Source organism: Panthera pardus, unplaced genomic scaffold (genome assembly GCF_024362965.1).
Source record: "Panthera pardus isolate Hobbes unplaced genomic scaffold, ASM2436296v1 HiC_scaffold_27, whole genome shotgun sequence".
NCBI lineage: Eukaryota > Metazoa > Chordata > Mammalia > Carnivora > Felidae > Panthera > Panthera pardus.
In genome coordinates, this window is record NW_026526843.1 from 44,165,227 (window position 1) to 44,184,822 (window position 19,596).

Below are 19,596 nucleotides of genomic sequence, written 5' to 3' on the forward strand. Positions count from 1 at the left end.
GGATGTCTTGGCCATGAGCTCCTCTTCGACATTATCTAGTGCCCACTGGTGATCCATAGATTCCCATTCCATCTTGAAAGCTTTGTTGGTGTCTGTGAACATGGCTATGGTGGCTCCACACTTCTGATCCTGCAACATTCACTAACCATTCAGTCAGTGGCATTATCCTGGCCCAGAATCAGAGTAAATACTCTGAGGCCTGAAGACATTGAGGAAGTACCAGGATGAATAACTCACCTAGGATGCATCTAATGTGAATGAATTCTTTGCTGTAGCATAGGCTTAAAGAGAGAAACAGTGGATCTTGTTTCTGATGAAGCCTGAAGTGATATGTTGATCCATTTACAAATAAGAAACATACAAAGCAGATGGGGTGTGTATGTGTGTGTGTGAGTGTGTGTGTGTGTGTGTGTGTGTGTGTGTATAATATGGAATATTACTCAGCCATAAAAAACGAGATCTTATCATTGTGACAACACGGAGGGACCTAGGGGGTATAATGGTAATTGAAATAGCTCAGACAGAAAGAAGAATACCAGGGGCGCCTGGTTAAGAGTCCAACTTCGGCCCAGGTCATGACCTCACGGTCCATGAGTTTGAGCCCCGCGTTGGGCTCCGTGCTGACAGCTTGGAGCCTGGAGCCTGCTTTGGGTTCTGTGTCTCCCTCTCTCTCTGCCTCTCCTGAGCTCATGCTTGCACTCTGTCTCTGTCAAAAATAAAGAAACTTAAACAAAATTAAAAAAAGAAAGATGAATACCATATGATTTCAGTCACGTTGAGAATCTTAAAAATAAACAAAACAAAGGAACAAGCAAAAATCAGACTCAATATAGAGGAGAAATGGTGATTGCCAGAGGGGAAGTGGGTGGAGTAATGGGAAAAACAGTAATTGTTTTTCACAGAGATGGAAAACACAGCATAGGGAATATTGTCAATAATATTGTAATAATGTCATATGGTGGCTACACTTACCCTGGTGAACATTGAGTAATGCATAGAATTGTCAAATCAATATGTTGCACATATGAATGTAATATAACATTGTATGATAATTATACTTCAATTTAAAAATAAATAAATAAATAAATAAGAAATAAAGAATCATAGAGAGGGTATCTGTAACATTACATTTCATCATGTCTGTGAGCATTGTGGGATGAGTCAGAGAAGAAGTAAGGTACTACATTCCTTTTAGTTTTTTTTTTGAAAAATCAACTTCCAGTTTGTTGAAGAAATATTTTCTGACTGGTTAAGTGGGAAAACTAATCACTGTACTGTTATTTAGTTGTACTGCCAAAAGTACGTTCAAGTTTTAAACCCAGATACCTATGAATGAGGACTTGGAAAGAGGGTCTTTGAAGATGTAATCAGGTAAAGTAAAATGAGGTCATTAGTGCAGGCCCTAATCCAATACAATTTATGGCATTATAAGGAACTGGAAATGCCATTGAAGACAAGAATATGTGGGCAGAACATGTGATGACAGAAGCAAAGTCTACAGTGACATTGCTGCAAGCAAGGAACATCAGAGATTGATGGTCACTGCCAGAAGCCAGGAAGAGGCACGGATTCTCCCTAGTGTACCAATGTGCAAGGCCCTACTGGCACCTTGATTTCAAGATTTTATTATCCAGAACTGTGAGAAACTCAATTTCTGTTATGTTAAGCTACTAGCTTGTATATTTTATTGCACATGGAAACTAATAGAGAACCTTAGTTTTGTTTCTTTTTTGGATTTGTTGCTTTGCTGTGATTAACAATAAGGCTGTATCTTATGACGGGAGCAGCAGTAGCAGTAGCATTTACTGGTTACATGCACTTACTAAGAAGCTACACATCCTCAGTTCACATCTAAACCTTAAAACTTAGTAGCGCTATCAACAATAGCCAAATTATGGACAGGGCATAAATGTCCATCAGCTGATGAATGCATAAAGAAGATGTGGTTATATATACAATGGAATTCAACTTGCTAATGAGAAAGAATGAAATGATGCCATTTGCAGCAACATAGATAGAACTGGAAGGTATTATGCTTAGTGAAATAAGTCATAGAAGGACATATATTATATGTTTTCACTCATATGTGGAACTTGAGAAACTTAGCAGAAGACCATGGAGGAAGGAGGGGTAAAAATAGTTACAGAGAGGGAGGGAGGCAAACCATAAGAGACTCTTAAATACAGAAAACAAACTGAGGGTTGATGAGGGGCAGGTACGGGAGAGGGGAAAATGGGTAATGGGCATTGAGGAGGGCACTTTTTGGGATGAGCACCGGGTGTGTGTGAGCAATGAATCACAGTAGTCTAACCCCGAAACCAGGAGTACACTGTACACACTGTATGTTAGCCAACTTGACGATAAATTATATTATAAAAAAAATAAAGTGAAAATATAACTTGCCAGCCCTGCCTGTGCTGTACCTCAGTTCCCAGATTTTGAAAGTTGGGCAAAAAAAAAAAAAAAAAAAATGTAGTTGTTCCTCATAAATTGTTGTGAAGCTTAATGAGTAAGTATAGCTTTAGCACTAATGCCAGTTTTGGGCAAGGAAAAAGCAACAATAAATGTAAATCATGCTATCATTAATACCACATCAGAATGGACAATTAAAGTTTTGACTGCCTTTTTTATTATTGTGTGCATTTATGTTGTATGGCATGGATTGACCTTCATAATATAACATTCATGATAAAAAAATGTTTACAAGGCTGTAGGTAAGATATATGTATATTCTTTTTCAGAACTTCTAACATGGTCACACCATTTTCTCACTTTACATGCTGTAGGAAGCACTCATATAATCAGCAGATACTATGTTCAGTCACTTTTTTATCATCTGTGTTCAGTCTTAGAGTTCCCAGGCTCCACCAACCCAAAACAGTGTTTCAGTGTTTCTTGACTATGAAACATCTTCCCTTTGGGAATAGTTTTCTGGCTTTCATTCACAATGTTACTCATCTAGGCCTAAATATCCAGACCCTAATCTGGACCATCCTGGTAAGATAAGGCAGTGATTGTAGGAAGTGCCATTTTCTGTGTCTAGACAAACACCCAAAACCTTAGATCGGTTTAGAGATGCCTCCTAATCTGAACTTGAGCTGATTACTATTAAAAGTGCTGTGCATGTAAATATTTTCCTTTCCTTTTACTATTTTGGTTGCACAAGTAAGATACTTTAAATTAATGTTTTAATTCACCTGTGTTGGTTGCTCTGGGCCCTGGGCTAAAGAAGCCTGTGACTAAACTTCCTCCTGAATCCTGCTGTTGAAGCATCCCTCATCTAAAAGCTGTGGACTGAGTCCTGGGCCATCTCAGGCACTTGCCTCCCATTCCCTCCTCTGTGGGTTCCCTGCTTGACTAACTGGGAGGTTAAACCCATCAACCTGCTTATTTGAAGAGAAAAGAAAGAATCATGTTGTGAAAGTACTTTCGTCTTATGACCTTCACTAAACCCTGGGAAGTGGAGACATCCTAGGACTGAGGAATGTAAGGTTTATTTGAGAGACATAATTGTTCTTCCTTAGACATCTGTAGTGTCCCTGAAGCCACTCACTGGGACTGTTATGTCATAGATTCATAACTTAATGCTGTGGCTACTGTATTACCTAATTCCTTGCGTTAGGAATATTCTATATCTGACCACATTCTTATTGGCATGGATGGGAATATTGATTTTTTTCTTGTTATTTTTTGCTTCTAAACCCAAGTGTTTTTATTACAAATAAAAATGGAAAAGATAGGGGAGGAAAAATCATTAGAACCCTTAATGTCTATTACTTACAGATAAACATTTTTCATTGCAAATTTTTTTTAGAAATTTTACTATGTAAATGTAATTATATTTGATGACAGTAATGAGGAAATATCCTTCTGACAGTTTTGTAAACGGCTTTTTATGGTGAGGAAAGCAGGCCCCATCTTCAGATGTTTGGGACTCAGCTAAGAATGTGGGTCCCCGTGAAGGGGGCTGAACTACCCTGGGTTGTTGGGAGACTAAGGGATCCAGATTCAAGTCACCTCTTTCCTGTTGTGGGGCTCAATGACCCACCTACCTCATAAGTCAAACCATTGGCATCAGTCTGGCCACAATGAGCATGGGTCCTGCTTGAAGGGTGTCCTGGAGCTGCTTTCCTCTAAAGGCAGGGATGCAGGAGTGAAGGCAAGTAAAAACTCTTGAGTCTCAGCCTCTCCCTCTGTAAAATGGGGGTGATAATACTTCACAAACAGGATCACTAAGAACAGTCAGTGATACACATGAGCAAGCCCATGGCCCTGTGGTTACTGCAGGATTATGAATGTCTATATGAATTCAGGCCACTTCTTTTTCCTTTTCAACTTTGTTTTTAAGGTGTAGATGAGGACAGGAAGAGAAAAAGGCCCTGGTGGTCCCATGACATGTGGCCCTGGTGGTCCCAGGTCCATTATGACATGCATCTGTTATAATCACTACTTAATTGTATCAAGGTCATTGTCACTAACCTAGTGTCTGGCACATCAGGGAAATATAGTTACACCAGGAAAACATACTGATAGCTGGATTTATCGCCCCTTGTGCAGCTCTTCATGCTGATAGCCAAACTCATATCAGGTGCCTGATGGAGACTGATTCTGAGGATCTGTGTCCTGATGGCTGCTGAAGCTTCTACTCCAGATTCAAGGGCAACAGTCCTCAGGAGAACCCAACCCTTCACATACCTGGTAGGATATGAATCCTAGCTCAAGTGAGTTCATAGATATGAATAAAAGTATGCTCTGGAACAGCTCCTTTGAGTTTCACTAACTAGCCTAAAAGTAGAGAAGCTACCTTGATCTCCTCATGGGAAAAGAGGTTTAGCGGTTGGAATATCATTCCTCAGCAGCTACATGGTTTGTAGTAGCCCTTAAGGCTCATCTTAGAGAAGTCTGCCATTGTCTAAAAGCAATGAATGGCTTCCCCCTGCAAGAAATATTCAACAGGACTCTGAGTGTAAAGAAAAGACCAAAAGTGATGGTATGAAAGTAGGAATCACAAAGCAGTCAAAATAAATATTTTATAAAATAATTAGTTAAGGAAGTAACAAAATAAAAGGATGCAAAATATCACACCATATACCTAAAATGTGGGGAGGAAAAGATTAAGAGTGGGGTAAAGCTAAAATGACCATCAATTTAATATATACTTTATGTAGAAGAGGTTATATACAAACCTAATAGTGACCACAAATCAAAACCACTATTATATATGCAAAGAATGAAAAGAAAAAAATCCAAATATATCACTAAAGAAAACCAGCAAACCCTGAAACAGAGAAAGAGAATAAAGGATCAGAGAAAGAGCAGAAACAACCACAACACAGGTGATCAAATGGCAATAAATATATAACTATCAATAATTACTTTGAATGTAAATGGAATAAATGCTCCAATAAAAAACATAAAGTGAAAGAATGGATTAAAAAAACAAGACTTATCTATATGCTGCCTATAGGAGACTAATTTTAGACCTAGAAACATCTAAAGATTGAAATTTATCATACAAATGGATGTCAAAAGAAATGCTGAATAGCAATACTTATATTAGACAAAAGAGATTTTAAAACAAAGACTATAACAAGAGACAAAGAAGGACATGGTATAATAAAAAAGAGGACAACCCAACAAGAGAATATAACAATTGTAAATATTTATGCATTGAACATGGAGCACCCAAATACATAAAACAGTTAATAATATACATAAAGTAACTAATCCATAGTAATATAGTAATAATAGGGGACTTTAACATTCCACTTACAACAATGGACAAATCATCCAAACAGAATATCAAAAAGGAAACCATGGCTTTGAGTGACACACTGGACCAGATGTATTTATTTAGAACATTCCATCCTAAAACAGCAGAATACACATTCTTTTCAAGTGCACAAGGAACATTCTCCAGAATAGATTACATGTTAGGCCACAAAACACGTCTCAACAATTTTAAAAAGATCCAAGTTATATAGGACATGGATATTTTCTGCCACAATGCTATGAAACTAGAAATCAACCATATGAAAAAATCTGGAAAGAACACAAACACATGGAGGTTAAATAACATGCTACTAAACAATGAATGGGTCAACCAGGAAATCAAAGAAGAAATCCAAAAGTACATGGAAACAAATGAAAATACAATAGTCCAAAACATTTAGGATGCAGCAAAAGTGGTTCTAAAAAGATAGTTTATCACAATACTTTGCCCACCTCAAAAAGCAGGAAAAATCTCAAATAAACAACCTAACTTTACACCTTAAGGAGCTAGAAAGAGAACAACAAAGCCCAAAACAGCAGAAGGAAAGGAAGGAAATAATAAAGATTAGAGCATAAATAAATGATATAGAAACAAACAAACAAACCAAACAGAACAGATCAATAAAATCAGGAGTTGGTTCTTTGAAAAAATCAACAACATTAATAAACCTCTAGTCAGACTCATTAAGAAACAAAGAGAAATATCTCAAATAAATAAAATTACATGCAAAAGAGGAGAAATAACAACCTAGACCATGGAAATACACAGAATTAAACAGAATATTATAAAAACTTATATGCCAACAAACTGGACAACCTAGAGGAAATGGATAAATTCCTAGAAACATATAACCGACCAAAACTAAAGCAGGAAAAAATAGAAATTTGAATAGACAAATTACAGGCAGAGAGATTGAATCAATATTCAAAAACTTTCCAACGAACGAAAGTCCAGGACCAGAAAGCTTCAGAGGCAAATTCTAGCAAACATTCAAAGAAGAGTTAATACCTATTCTTCTCAAACTATTTCAAAAAAATAGAAAAGGAAGGAAAACTTCCATTTTCATTATATGAGGCCAGCATTACAAAACAAGATACCAAAACGAGATAAAGACACCACAAAGAAAGAGAACTACAGGCCAGTATCTTTGATGTACATAGATGCAAAAATCCTCAATGAAATACTAGCAAACCAAAGTCAACAATATATTTTAAAAAATCTTTCACCACAATCAAGTGGGATTTATTCCTGGTATGTCAGGGTGGCTCAATATTCACAAATCAATCAACGTTATACTTCACATCATTAAGAAAAAGGATGAAACCCATATGATCATTTCAATAGATGCAAAGTACAACATTTGACAAAACATGTGACAAAGTACATCAACTCATTATAAAAGCCCTCAACAAAGTAGGTTTAAAGGAATGTACCTCAACATAAAAAAGGCCATATATGAAAAACCCACAGCCATCATCATACTCACTGGGGAAAAACTGAGAGCTTTCCCCATAAGGTTAGGAGCAAGACAAGAATGCCCACTCTCACCATAAGAAACAATTGTTGGAGAGGATGTGGGGAAAAGAGAACCCTCCTCCACTGTTGAGAATGCAAACTGATGCAGCTACTGTGTAAAACAGTATGGAGTTTCCTCAAACGGTTAAAAATAGGACTACTGTATGATCCAGTAATTGCATTTCTGTATATCTATCTCCAAAATACAAAACACTAATTCAAAGTGATACATGCACCCCTATGTTTATAGAGGCATTATTTACAATAGCCAAATTATTGAAGCAGTCCAAGTGTCCATTGATAGATGAATGGATAAAGAAGATGTGGTATATATACACAATGGAATATTATTCAGCCATGAAAAGAATGAAAAATGGATGGAGCTAGTGACTACAATGCTAAGTGAAATGTCAGACAGAGAAAGAAAAATACTATATGATTTCACTCATATTTGGCATTTAAGAAACAAAACAAATGAGCAGAGAGAGAGAAACCAAGAAACTTAACTATAGACAACAAACTGATGTTTACCAGAGGGAAAGTGGGAGGGGAAATGGGTGAAATAGGTGATGGGGATTGAGGAGTACACTTGTTGTGATGAGCACTGGGTGACGTATGGAATTGTTGAATTATGATACACCTGAAACTAATATAACACTGTATGTTAATTAAATAAATTAAATAAAATTAAACTTTTAAAACAGGAATGACGTACTGATTATGTTTGAACCTTGAAAATGTTAAGCCAAGAGAAAGAAGCTGAATGTTGAAAAGATGGCATATTGTATGATTCCATTTATATGAAATGCCTAGAGAATTCCATCAATATGCCCAATATACCCAAGGAATTCCACCCTTTCCATCCAGACTTCTAGAAAGCTCAGTCTAATGTGTTTAGGTCACAGCCCCTCCTTCCCACTTTCCTTCCTTGAGATGTTCAAGCTGCAGTTCAGATTTTTATCACAAGGTGGCACCAAAGCACCATTATCATCAAATATTTCCTTGGTGTCTGCAAGTAGTAATACTAAACACAATAATCTCCCCAAACTCCAGGCTTTGAACGTACACAATATGATTCTACTTCTGTCTGAAATAAACTGGTAGGTGTAAGATAAAATTCTTAAAGCATATATTTCAGGGCCTGGCTACGTTGAAAAGCTTGATGGCAGTGATGTGATTTGCCCCACTGTGGCAGGTATTCCAGTGGTGGTGCAGTAAGAAGAAGGGGTAGGTGATGAAAGAGAATGGGGCATAAGATTGGGGTCTGGGCAGCCGTCTCTTGTGTCATGGACAGAGGATGAAAGACAGAGAGTGGGAAGAAGGTATTGCAGCCTATACAAGGGTGGGGTAATAGAGGGTGAACATGCCATTCTCTGGTAAGGACCCTCTGTACAGTCCACACTGTACCTCAGCAGAAAGTGATGAAGAAAGAAGGAAATCAATGAACACCATGTAGTCTGGGGTCAACAGCAAATGGATCTGCTAATATATTTATGAATTTTCCTTGTAAAATTGGTATCACAGTATATAAACTCTTTCATATTTTTATAGTCTTTGCAAAATGTACTCTTCACTAAAAGAGAGGTACAGAAATGGAAATAAGTGTGATGTTACTTAGTGTTGAGATCCAGGATGGCAACTCTGAGAGTCTCAGCAAAGGAGACTCTGCAAGGGGAGGGAGGATGGAGGTTGGGAGCTTAACTTCATGGAATCAGAGCTCTTTGGAATTTCACTCAACTCAAACAATCCTTCTGTATCCATCACTTTTCTGATACTAAAAAAACACCCACATTTTATGGGATATCTAATCCTGATATTGGAGGTCTAGCTCTGGTCTGAACTGACAGTAAGCTATAACTGTAAGCGTGTTTTGGAGGTGGTAGAGTTGGAGGGGACAAAGAAAGACACACAGTCAATTAAAAAAATTAAAACGAACACAGTATTGTTTAATTTGTAGAGTCAACAGTTGTTTGTTCTTGATTACAGCATTCAACAGGGAAATTACATTCACCTCTTGGTACATAAATGGCATCTGCCACTCCCTTGGGACAGTTGATCCAAAAGGCATTATTCCTGGGAAAGCCTTAACTATATGTTTGCCAGTTTTCTCTCTCTCCCTTCTCACTTAGATAGAAACTCTCTTACAAGAAATAAAGTCATATTCAACCAAGTAGATATATACAGTACAGCACCACTGACTTGTCAATGGATTTGATATATTCTGAACTCCAGATGAAGATCTCACATTATTGAATGTGTCTTTGATGATTCCCAAAGCACTTGAAATGTGGCATGTCTCAGGGTCACTGATTTTCACTGAACATTGTTAAACAATATAGCTTTACTAAGTCTGTGCTGGCTTGGGGTATTTACTCTGAAAAGAACCTATTTGAAAAAGGTTTTGACACATTTGCTTTGTATGTCATTCTGTAGGCTCAAAATGAACAACATAGGGAGCTTCAATTTGTTCATCCATAACTGCTACATTTTCAGCAATGAAATGCATCATTTGTCTAAAGAAAGAATTAAAAACACTAACAAAAAATTAAAGGTTACATGCAGTGTGTTTTGATCCCAAGGAAAGAAAAGAGTTTTTTGTGTTTAGAAGGCAGGCTGACAGTACATAATAATTAGGTATACTTGGCAAGGCTTTTTCCACCAATGGAGTTTTTGCTAAGTTTTGTATATTTTCCCCAGCTTTGGTTTTCCCTTTTCTCTTATTTTCACTACTGGACTCACCAGTCTTCATCCATGAGCTCATCTTTGATATCATTTAGTACCCACTAGTGATGTGTCAGCTCTGAAACTTCCTACTCTGTCTTGAAACCTGTGTTGGTGCCTGGGCATGGCCATGGTGGCTCCAGATATCTGTTCCTGCATCATTTGTGATTGGTCAGCAGCATTATCTTGACCCAGAATAAGAGTAAATGCTCTGAAACCCAAAGATACTGAGGAAGTAACAGGATGGAGAACTCACCCAGGGTGCCTCTAATGTAAGTGGTTGAATTCCTTCTTGTCACATAGTCTTAAAAGACAGTTTCTGGGGAAATAGTACCTTGCTTGCGACAAAGCCTGAAAATATCATATTGATCCATTTACCAATAAGATTCATAGTGAGTATATGTGGTATATACATAAAATGTAATATTACTCAGCCATAACAAAGGTGAGATCTTGCTATTTGTGAGAACACGAATGGACCTAAAGGGAGTTGTGTTAAGGGAAATAAGTCAGACAAAGATAAATACCACATGATTTCAATTATATGAATTATATGTCAAAACTAGAAGAACAAATTAACAAGCAAAGAAACAATAACAACAAAAAGTAGACTCTTAAGTACCAAGTATAAACTGGTGGTTGCCAGAGGGGGTGGGGTAGGTGAGAGGATGGGTGAAATACGTAAAAGGAATTAAGAGTTACCAACTTCCAGTTAAAAAATGAATAAGTCATGGAGAAGAAAAGAACAGCATAAAGAATATAATCAACAATGTTGTAATAATGTGGTATGGTGAGTATATTTACCAGGGTGAGCATTGTGTCATGTATAGAATTGTCTAATCAATATGTTGTAAAACTGAAACTAATATAACATTCTATGTCAAATATACTTAAATAAAACAAATAAATAAAATTAATTAATAAAAGAATCATAAGAAGGACCTTTCCTACATTGTCTTTCATCATATCTGTGAGCATAATGGGATGAGTCAGAGGAGAATAGGTACTCTTAGTTTGTTTTTTTTTTTTTAATCCCATCCTCTGGTTATTGAAATAATATTTTCTGCCTAGTTAGATGGGAAAAATCATTGTATCTGCTATATGATTGTATTTGCTCACAAAAGTTGCTGAGGTTCTAAAGCCTATGAATAAGACCCTATTTGGAAATAGTGTCCTTGCAAAATGCATCAGGTTAACGTGAGTTCATTCGGTCAGGCCCAATCCAACATGACTTATGGCATTATAAGAAGGTGAAAATGCCATTGAAGAACAAGAATGGGACACACAGGGAAAACATGCAATAACAGAGGTAGAGGTTGGAATATTATTGCCGGAAGCAATGAACATCAAGGATTAATGTTCACCACAAGAGGCCAGAAAGAGGCAAGGAGGATTGTCTCTAGTGTCTCAATGTGCAAGACCCCACTGACACTGGATTTCAGACTTTCAGCTTCCAGAACTGCAAGAAAGTCAATTTCTGTTGTTTTAAGTCACCAGTCTGTATACTTTATTACAGAAGTTCATATAAACTAATACAGTACCTTAGTTTTGTTTCTTTATTTCTGGATTTGTTGCCTTGGTGTGATTAAAATAAGGTGGTATCTTATGATATGAGCAGCAATATCATACACTGATTAGACATATTTACTCAGGAGCCACACAGTCTGTTTTTGAATTTATGTCTTGAATCTTACTAGGCCTGCTCTTACTGTGCTTCAGTTCCTTGATATTTAAAGTCAGGCAACAATAGCTCCTCCTGATAGATTGTAGTAAGAATTAATGAGTAAGTATAGGTTTAGCATTTACAGCAGTATTGGACAGGGGGCAGCAACAATGAATATTAATCATATTACTAATATCATTTCAGAATGGACCATTAAAGTTTCAACTGCCATTTTTATTATGTGCATTCACATTGTATGGCATTCATTGACTTTCATAATATAATATTTATCATAAAAATCAGTTTACAAAACTGTAGGTAGAATATTATCTCATTTCTTTTCTTAAATATAGTTATATTTTCATAGTAAAATCTCTGAAAAAATATATATATGCAAATGGAAACAGTGCTTATCCCTGAGTAATAAACTTTTAAGGGTTTCCAATGATTTATTTTTCCTCATGTCCTGTATTTTACATTTTTATTTACAACAAAAGCACTTGGGTTTAGAAGCGAAAAAATAAGACAAAAATAAATATCCTCAGCCATTCCCATTAGAAAGTGAGTCTGCATCAGATGTAGAAAATCTCTAAAGCAAGTGTATAGTGTAATAAGGTGTCATAAAATTAATTTTTGAATCTACCACATGACAGTCTTAATTAGGTGGCTTCGGGGACACAACAGATGCCTAGGGGAAAGGCAAGCATGTCTTTCAAATAAACCCTTACATTTCACAGTCCTATGATGTTTCCACTTCCCAGGATTTAGTGAAGGTCATGAGAGAAAATTACTATCAAAATGCTTCTTTCTGTTGACTACAAATAAAAGTCCCTTGAACTAAAAGCAGGCTCAAAGGTTTAAACTTCCAGTTAGCCAATCAGGGAACCCCCAGGGGAGGGAAACGGGGAGGCTGCATGATGGCCCAGCTTCCAGAGGGGAGATGCTTCAACATAGAGATTCAGGGAGAAGTCTAAACAAAAGCTCCTTTAGCCCAGGGTGCAGGTAAGCAAACACACATAGATTGAAACATCTCTGAAGTACCTTCATTGTGTAACTAAAATAGTAAACATAAATTAAAATATTAATGTGCCCAGCAGTTGTAATACAAATCAGCTCAAAACCAAAATGGTATGCATCCCTAAACCAAACTAAGGATTTGGGTGTTAGTCTGGACACAGGAAAATTAACTCCCTACAATCACTGTCCAACCTCACCAGGATATTCCAGAGTAGTTACACATGTACAGTTCTAGGTAAGTAACAGTGTGAATGAAAGCCAGAAAATTAGGCCTGAACAAATGAAGATGTTTCAGGTTCAGGAAACATTGAGACACAATTTGGGGCTAGCTGGAGCTTGGGAACTCTAAGTGTGAACACAGCTGATTTAAGTGAGTGAACATAGTATGTGCTCATTCTGTAAGTGTTCCCTACAGCATGTAAAGTGAGAAAATGGATGTGTCCATGTTAGAAGCTCTGAAAGAGAACACATGTGTCAAGGAGGCAGAAATGGAGATCACTGTTTTGAGATGTGAATTTTTTCTTTTTATATTTCTTCCTTTCTCCTTTTCGATTAAATAGCCAGGCATCTATAAATAATACTTGTAATAAAACAATGCAATATTTCATTCACTGAAGGAGAAATGATAAAGATTTCAAGAGCAAAATCCCCAATTATTGGAACTGGTTACATCTGGGACATCATAGAAGAAGGCAAAGTGAGTGTCTCTTCTCTATGTAATGTTTACTTATGAATATTAAGGCAGAAAAGTCTGATATACTTTTTTTTCTATAACTATCTTAAATCTGTAATATTTCAAAACAACCATGGTTTCAATTTTTATTTTGAAAAATCATCTATAGTAATTTAGAGAAAGTGAAAACTATAGTTAATTCCAGGTAAAAATAAATAAATTGCAACCCCACCACTCATTAATTTTTTTTAAGTATCATATTTGTGCATTTCCTGCCTTTATTAGTTTGCTAGGGCTTTCATAACAAAACATAGATTACTGGCTAACTTAAACCATAGAAAGAAATGTTCTCAAAATTGTGAAAGCTAAAAGTCCAACGTCAAAGTGTCAGCAAATATGTTTTCTTCTGAGGCTTTTCTTCTTGGCTTGTAGATGGCTGCCTACTCACTGTATCCTCACATAGCTACCACTAAATCTGTCTCTCTGTGACCTATTCTCCTTTTTATAAAGACACCATTTATATTGGTTTAGGGCCCGCCTATACAATTTCATTTTATCTTAATTTCCCTTTGAATGTCTTGTCTCCAAAAATAATCACATTTTACGGTACTGGGTGTTAGGATTTCAATGCATGAATTTTGTGTGGACACAATTCAGTCCATTACATACCCATAATATTTTCCGTGTATGCAAATGTAATGCATATACATTACATGTATGTCTCATATATCTGAAGACTCAAAATTTGCTAAAGATTATGAAACCAGTAATTAAATGTGCCCAATTTTCTCCCACTCTAACCATTGGGATATGCAGTCTTTCTCTGTAAGGCCTGAGGCCAGCACAGGGGAAGTCACTACCCACAGACCTGTAGGTAAGGACCAATCCAGTATTTGAGATTCATGTCTCCATTTTTCAGTCTGTTGTACAGCAGACCCATCTTCACACTCTGTTATTCTGTATGGTCTCCTTTCTGGCAGTCAATGGGAGACTGCTATTGCAATTTCAAAATGGAAATTAAAAAAGAAGATCAGAAATAAAATCAAATAGCTATAATATCTGATAAGAGGTTTATACCCAAAATATATATACAAATGCATGCAACTCAATAGCAAAAAGGAAAAAAAAAACAAACAAACAATGCAGTCTACAAATGGACATTAGGTCTGAATAGGCAGTATTCCAAGGAGACATAGAGATGGTCAACAATACATAAAAATATGCTCACATCACTAATCATCAGGGAAATGCAAAACAAAACCACAACGAGATTTATCTCTCCCATGTTTAGAATGGCTATCATGAAAACAAAAACAGATAACAAGTGTTGAAGAATATGAGGAAAATGGCACCCTTGTGTCCTGTTACTAGAAATGGAAACTGGTGTAGCCACTATAAAATACCATTATAGAAGTTCATAAAAAAAAAAAAATAGAACTACCGTATGATCCAGCAATTCTACTTTTGGGTACTTATCTGATGGAAACAAAAACACTAACTTGAAAAGATATATGCACCTTCCACGTTAATTGCAGCATTATTAACAATAGCCATGATATAGAAACAACCTAAGTGCCAATAGACGAGAATGGATTAAAAAAATGTGCTTTATATATATGCAAAAGAGTATTATTCAGCCATAAAAAAAGAATAAAATCTTGCCATTTGTGGCAACATGGATGGACTTCCAGCCTAGTGTGTTAAATGAGGTAAGTCAGGCAACCACAAATACCATATGACCTCACTTAGGTACAGAATCTAAACAAACTAAAAACCTGAGCACATAGATATAGAGGAGACATTGCTGGTTTTCTGAAGCCATGGCTGAGTGGTGGGCAAAATGGGTGAGGTGGGTCAAAGGGTACAAACTTCTATTCATACAATAAACAACCCATGAGGACGTCATGTACAGCATGGTGATATAATTAATAATATTTGTATTGCATATTTGAAAGTTGCCAAAAGACTAGATCTAAAAAGTCCTCATCACACACACAAAAATCTATAACTATGTAAGGTGATAAATGTTAACAACACTTACCGTGATGATCATTCCATGATATAGATACAAATAAATTATTATGTTGTATACACACACACACACACACACACACACACACACACCAGTAATGAGGGGATGATTTGCTTCCTCATTACCCTAATCAGGTAACTCATCTACAAAGAAATGGCACTAAAGGTAATCCAATGTATAAATATGTGTACATTTCCTTTTCTGCTGTGTCAAAGCCCAATGAAATCTATGAGTTGCTTATGGTTAAGTCATCTCTTTTGTTGAGGGGAGAACACAGGAGACACCATACATATGTGTGTGGAAGTTTTACAGTATTATGTTTCAGATATGTCCTATTAGTTATTCATTTCTTCTCACAACAGCTCTGTGAGGTAAGTATCGGCCTACCCATTTTACAGATGACCTACCACAGGGTCCACAAATCTACATAGACACATCATTTTCAATTTCTATAGGTTATCTATTCTAATGAAAAGACATAATTTTTAGAAATGGAAACAAAAAGTTTTCTTCAAACCAGATTATTAAACAATAACTGCTATGTGATCCCAATATTCCTTGAAAAATTCATATGTGTATTAAAATAATGAAAGAACATATACATACTTTCAGATCCTACTTATCTATATCTTCATATCATGCTTATTAAATGTGAATTAAATGTTTACTATGTGCCAGGCAAAGTCATTCCAATTCCACATCTGCATCCACATCTTCCTTCTCTTGGCATCTAGACTGGATAACTAGAAACGTCTACAAGCAGCAAGATGGTTGTTAGTGCCCACCCCGTGGGGTGGTGGTGAGGTTTAACCTCAAAAAGCCTCCATTCCAAGCAACATTCATCCAAGCTTGACCCTGAGTCCTGGAAACATGGCATCTAAACAGGAAACAATGTGATTGTAAGGGGAGAGGTTGTACTTGGGAAACTGAGCCAACTTGGAACCCATACCTCCATCCTCTTCAATAGCACTAAGAGGCTACAACCATCTCCTGAGGAGAACTTATTGCCATATAGAGAGTGAAGGACAAGGTAACACTTGTATGGTTTCAGTCTTTGTTCTTTCATGGGTACAAACTAGAGGTTTTACTTTAACATTAGTGCAGGGACTGATGGTGTGGTAGATTTTGGAACTGATTTTGTCCCTGTCTTATCCCCTCCTCTTCAGTTATGTGAGGGGACCTATGGCATGACATGGAGTTTCTGTTTCATTGAAGAGCTCATGTCCCATTTGTGGAAACCTGAATCCACATCCACAGGGGAAAGAGGAGAGACTGAATTTTCAAAGATAAGCAGAAAATCAAGACCCTGATCTCAACATCAAATTCTACTGACTTAGTGACATGGTTTTCACAGATTGCTCACAACATGGTCACATCCCCACTGTTCTTCTTATGCCTAACACCCCAAAATGATCCATCTCTTTCTCATCTCTCTCCTGTCCACAGAAGTACATATAGTAAAATTCCTCTATAACTTGGTGGTATAGGAAACTTTTCCAACTATGACTAAAATTCCAGAAGCATTTAGAGAAAACAGTGATGCATTTAATTTTATTTAAAAATTGTATGGGAAAAGCAAAAAAAAAAAAAAAGCACAGTAAAATGAAAAGTTACAAATTGGGGAAAATATTTACAACTTACATCACAAAGGTTGTATTCCTGATATATCAAGAATCATGAAAAAGTAAAGGGAACAACACCAGGGAAGAAAAAGGGGTGATGAATACAAACAGGTATTTTATTTAAAAAAAAGACTCTAAAACATGTAAAAATTGCTCAACCTAACTCATGATAAGACATGCCAAGAAAAAAAAAAGTACTTCTTCTTAATCAGGTATTCTGTGAAGAAATGGGCATTTCCATGCATCACTGGAGGAAATGTAAATTGGTAGAAACCCAGTGGATGGGATTTGATGGCTGTCTAGTAAAACCACATATCTGTTTCCTCTTGGAACCAGTAACCTCTCTTTTAAGAATCTATTCCAAAGAAGCAATGAAAAAAATAAAATAGCCGAAGTGTATATATATTCATTTACAGAAAAATTCATAACAGCAGAAGACTATAAAAAAGACAGCTGTCTACTAATAAGGGCCTAAATTAATAAGCTATGACACATCTATGTCCTGGTGTACCATTCAGCTAGAAAACCAATGCAGACTTCACCTCTGTACTGCTATGGAATGATATCCAGGATAATTGTTTGGGAAAAAAGCAAAGTGCAGAAAAATGTGTGGAGCTGCTGTCATCCAATAGCATACCCTCTAGTCATACAGGGCTATTTAAATTTCAGTGAAATTAAACATTAGTTCCTCAGTGGTAGTAGCCATATTTTAGAACCTTAACACCCACGGTAGCTAGTGGCTACCATATTCAGCAGCATGGACACAGAATATTTTCATTTCTGCAGAAATGTCTATTTTACAACGCTGGTGTAGAATACGCCACCTTTTACCTATGAACAGGGGATAAAACTAAAATACATATTGTATTTTATTATATTTTCTTAACTGGAGGGTTAAAACAAAAACTGAGAAAAATGATTACCTATAACATCACAGAGGAGCAGATCAGGGTTGACAAGGATGAGATGTATTTTCATAAAAATTATAATTCATATCTACAGGCTCCAATGCAAGAAACAGTGACCAAACAAATAGCAATGAGCATCTTTAGTTTCCAGATTGAATCCTCTAAAAACATTTCCCTCTAAATGGAACCAGGATTTCTTGGAGAAATGCCTGATTGCAGAGCTGGATAGGGATTGTACCAAGTGAGTCTGGACCAAACTCTCATACCATAAAGCATGTCAAAGACATAAAAGCCAACCCAAAGGAACTCCCACAGGCCAAAGACAGGAAAGTTTAAATATCAAAACTTTTAATGTCTGCAATAAGTTAATTACAATCTCAAATATATAAGCATTTAAAGCTCTTTATGACACTATAAAAGAACAACAAAAAGCATAAAACTAACTCACTGTTTACCTTTGAAGTATTCTGGAAAAACAACACATTGTTTTGAAAAGTGGAAATACTGCAAAAGAAGTAAGCGTTCATCCTTCCCTTCTATATGGACTATTCTTCAGTATAACCATGTAGTCGCTGAGGGGTAGTTTGTTTCACAGAAGAATTCTACCTAATATAAGTCCAGATGAAATTAAAAAATTAAAACATTACTCTTTGTATATGTTAATGAAATGTAGATCTAGGCAACAATCTTTAAGAAGCTACAAAAAACCTGAGTTAAAAAGTGAATGGGAAATTTCATAATGGATGAATCAGGCTGACAAAATCTGAACCCAATGATAAATCTCAACAACACAGGAGGAGAAATAACCAGACATGACAAAGCTCCTGATATAACACTACAGGAAGTACAACACCATATCTGAGGTACTCTTTCCTAAAAAACAAAATCTGAACAAGACTCTATATCTTATTACCAATTTAAAGGACCTAAGAGGGGCCAAAGGACCAGAATAAACAACACACTAGAGATACAATCATATCATTCAGAATGGAAAACCATGGGACAAAGATCCAGTTTGTGAATCTAGTCAATGGAACATGAAAACAATAGGACATTTGAATGAAAAAAAAAAACTTAAGAGTTCACAGAAATTAACTTAAAATCATAATGAGATACCACCACAAGCCTAGAAGAACAAAGTGAACAAAGATAAAAAATAGTAAGTTGTCTAGTATGTAGTAACTGTGAGGATTATTGCATTTTGGTTGTTATAATTATTATCTTCTCATTTTTATTAAACAATACCCTCTTTATATGGATAAATGTGTACTAAAGCATAGTTTCCACTGTAAATATCAAAAATTTGACCGAGTAAATGCATATATGTAATTGGATTTTTAAAGTAATTTATGAATCTGATAGCATCCCATCTAACAAGTAGAGAGAGGCTCCAGACAGGGCTAGAGGAAGGAAAAAGATTTTAAAGGAAGGACAAGGAAGTCTTTAACAGAAAATAGGATTATTTCAGGAGAGGTCACCTTCATTTTGGTACAAACAGGTTTAATAGGTGGATTACCTCTTCTTCCTTTGGGGGATCCAGAGGCCCATGTGATGGATTATTTTATTGGTTTAGACCAGAATCGTCCTGACTGGCGAGTCAAGATGAAATTTTGGGGGAGGTTAAAAATGTAATTAGGTTAGGTATTAAGCCCAAGTTTGGTGACTTGGCCTC

General features: G+C 36.3%; 1 long non-coding RNA gene across 2 annotated transcripts in view; it reads right to left on the reverse strand.

The window, feature by feature from the left end:
* Positions 1-395: 395 nt before the first annotated feature.
* The window catches only part of LOC109256461 (uncharacterized), a 74,925-nt gene continuing 55,724 nt past the window's right edge, over positions 396-19,596 (reverse strand). Inside the window, exons 6-7 of one of the 2 annotated variants that reach the window (XR_008418185.1) lie at positions 18,380-18,526; positions 396-706 (exon numbers count right to left, since the gene is read on the reverse strand). This is a non-coding gene — a long non-coding RNA (uncharacterized LOC109256461). Of the gene's footprint in view, positions 707-18,379; positions 18,531-19,596 lie in introns of both variants that reach the window. The other variant, XR_002075663.2, reaches the window with a different exon arrangement.